The sequence below is a fragment of the Martes martes genome, assembly GCF_963455335.1.
Source record: "Martes martes genome assembly, chromosome: 1".
Classification (NCBI taxonomy): Eukaryota; Metazoa; Chordata; class Mammalia; order Carnivora; family Mustelidae; genus Martes; species Martes martes.
Genome location: NC_137888.1, coordinates 70980842 through 70984757, shown reverse-complemented (window position 1 = coordinate 70984757; position 3916 = coordinate 70980842).

Below are 3916 nucleotides of genomic sequence, written 5' to 3'. Positions count from 1 at the left end.
CCTACGCAATACATTAATCCTCTTCTTTTCCTCTGAATTAAAAAGCATAAGGGGTCCAAATTCGCCTGGTGGCAGCTTTAGCTTCCAATTCAGTGAAACCACTGTGTCTCCTAGTGGAAGCATTCATTCATTTAGAACTCCTTTAGACCAGCAGAACCAAAGGTGACCAAGACGAGAAGGAAAATTTTTTGCTGGTGAATCATCACTGGTGAGTGGATCACTGGTGAACAGTAATGACTGGATCCACTCCCATTTCCACCTCTTGATTTCTGGTGATGAGTTCTGGTTATGGGAAAAACAACATCATAGAATGACTGCTAATTTAGAATGTACAAGTCATCTTGGAGGATATTATCCTAGACCTGCAACTTTTTGCCACCTGGTTTGCACTGTGACTGAGTCTTCGAATATCATTTTACCATCCTATCAAGCCAGCTGCTTCAGGATGATGGATCCTGAAAATGGTAGGATCAGTGCTTCTTGATAAGAAGCAATGCTGTGGAATACCATAATGGTGGACTAAGCATTCTGTAAGTCCATGGTAGTTTTCGCATAAAGTTTGCATGGAGGTAAGACAAATCCATATAAAGTGTCTATTTCAGAAATAAAAATATCCTACCCTTCCATGATAGAAGCTGAGGAATATGATCAACATGCCACCAGATACCTGGTTAATCACCCCAGGAAATGGTGCCATACTGGGGACTCTGTGTTGGTCTGTGCTGCTGACAGATTAGGCACTTAACAGTGACTATAGCCAAATCAGTTTTGTAGGTGGGAGTTCATATTGGTAAGCCCATGAATAACCTCATCCATTCTACCATGGGTGCTTTGGTCATTAGCCCATTGAGCAATGACAAGTGTGGCTGAGAAAATGGCTGACTGGCAACCACATATGGGTCAACTTAGTCATTTGATTATTAAAATCCTTATGTGCTGAGATAATTCTTTGGTGAGCCTTCACATGGGAGACAAATATCTGTATATTTTGCTCTTAAAGAGATATATCCACGTATCTCTTCCCAGACCTCCTTTTCACCAATTTTCTAATATTTTTCCTTCTAAGTCCTTGAACCAACCACCCAGACCATTACGCACAGCCTATGAAACTGAATAGACTGGCACCTCTGTTCATTTCTCCTTCCAGGAAAAATAAATGTGTTGAGTTCTGCCCTGTCCTTCAATGCAGTGTCCGAAATGGGTTGTAGTACTAGAGCTTTCTACTTTCAGGTGGTGCCTGCCTATCACACACATCCATCTGTAAGCAGCGTCCATGTTTCTTTACCTCAGTCAACTAATCATAGACTATTCATGATACTATTTTCCTGGCCATCGCAAATAGGAAGGTTAACAAATGGAGTAAGATTTTTAGAAAAATGATATGAGAAGTTTAAATGTGCAAGGTGGGAAATGATGGAATAAAGATAATTGACATTTGTAATCAAAAATCAAAATAATGAAAAATATGGATGGTGAATGCAAATGTATGTTTGTATATATTTATAAGAATAAAGTGTAGACCACAGCAGCTTACATGATTGTATTTGTAGTAACAAATAGAAATATGCATTAAAAAAGGAAATATCATAGAATAATGGATCAATGATTCCAAAGTGGCATGAGAAATAGCCTTATCCATATTCCTGATTTTAAGATGAGTAAAGTTTAGAGAATCTTTTATTGCTTTTCTATTATCCCTTTCCACCTTTCTCTCCTGAAGTCGAATTTGCCAGTACATATAATTAGCCAATTTGAATTCCCTTAGAAATAATTTGTCTGGGGTGCCTGGGTGGCTCAGTCGTTAAGTGTCTGCTTTTAGTTCAGGTCATGATCCCAGGGTCCTCAGATTGAGCCCTGAATTGGGCTCCCTGCTCAGTGGGAAGCCTACTTCTCCCACTCCCATTCCCCTTGCTTGTGTTCCCTCTCTCTCTGTCAAATAAATAAATAAAATCTTTAAAAAAAAGAAACAATTTGTCTTTCCTGTTTTTCTGACCTGTACTATGTTTCCAATTATCATCATTAATATTTAATATAACACAAAGATAGAAGATTAATTTTTAATTTTGCAATCATGAATGACTGCTATCCTCAACTCTAGAGTTCTCTCTGGAAGTTTTCATCTTGGAATATAACTTTCCAGACATTTTTGATATATTATGTTAATATATAAAGAATGATAACCAATAGATGGCTATATCTATATATAATCTATATATTTATGTATCTAAATGGAAATATTCTCTGTCTACCTTCTTCTTCGAAGCGACATGGCTCCACTTATTTTTCCTGTTCGAGATTGTTGTCAAAGGTAGTTCCTGACTAAAATGGTTTTGTTCTCATCGAGTGACACCTTATCATTACTACTTACTAAACTGAATAGACAGTATTCTGGGAAGTATGGAGTAACTGAGTATATTAATCGGTAGCAGGGGATTTGGAGAAAAACAAGTGAAGAGCAAGAGAGTAACTGGGTCACATTAATGGTGGAAGAATTGTAAGAAATTAAATAAACTGTTGCTGTAGAAATAATGTTCCTAAGTTTTCCTTGGATTCTAAATGACCGTTGAAGTTTCAGCCAGGTGGGTTTGTACCTGCTTAAATGAACATTTGTTGTTTGAAGGCCAGATAGCCATTTTCCATTCTGGTGACCCATCTTTAAATTCCTTTATATTTCCTCAGGTTTATTTTCCTTAGCAATAGGTCTTCTTCATTCTCTGTGCATGTTTGTGTGATCTTGATCTTACTGATAGGCCCTACATTGGGGCATATGTCAATCACACTATTATTCCTAGCCACAAGGATTCATTAGAAGATAGATGTGAGGTCCAGTTTAAGCCAAGCAAGGTTAAACCCAAAGAAGAAAAATAGCCTTTTTTCTATGCTGAAGCTGGAATCATAAAGATATGAATGTGTAGTTCTGGACAGACATTTTGGCACCTCAGTTCATGGACCTGCTTGGGAATGAAACCAACCACTCAACAAAGCAAAGATAGCAGAGCAGCAAAACACACACACACACACATACACACACACACCTGATGACAATTTTAAGGCTGCCAACTACAGTCACACTTAAAGCCAAAATATCTCTAAATTTTTCAGTTTTGTCAGCCTTTTTAAAAAAATTCTTAATCCAGTTTTTTAAAAAAATCTTTTTTCTACCTTACAACAAAAAGGCTATGTTTATTCTTTCTGATGTGACTGAGTATTAAGCTTTTCTTAGTTAAATCTTCAGTACATAGAGTGATCCTATGTCACCTAAATTAGAATTACTTTTAGAGTGAAAAGGGGAGCTATTACTTACACAGGGCCAAAAAGGTTAAGTTGCAACCATCCCTGGCAAACCCAGAAGAACGGTCACGCGAACCATACTGCAGATGTTGGACTCATGCCCTGACTCTACTTCTGCAGTGAACTTAAGTAAAAGGAGCACAGCGCCTTTTCAGGAGCCTGGCTCCAAGTGTGTATAGACCGCTACTATGCATGGAGTGTATTTACAAAAACAAATTGGAGAGGATAAGAAGCAGGAAATAAAAGTGTGCTTACTGTAGTATTATTACTGTTGTTTATTTTTTTCTCCCTTTGATTTCCTGGCATTTTTCTTTTCTCACTTCATTGGTTTTTTCTTCATGCCTGACTAACCTGTCTGTCATCATCATTCACAATGTACATTATAAGCTTTCTAGTGGCTATTATTTTTCAATAAATACACGTTTGAAATTTTACATTGGAAATCTGTGGAAATAGGGATGGATAATAGAAATTGTACTGTATGTAGCACTTTTCTAGAATTAGCATACTAAGGAATCTCTGTATGCCTAAAAATCTTTTTTAAAAGCTTAGAGATTATTAACACTTCACAGAACATATTGTAAAATAATTCTTAAAAATTGCAGAGTAGGGTTTTTGAAAGAAC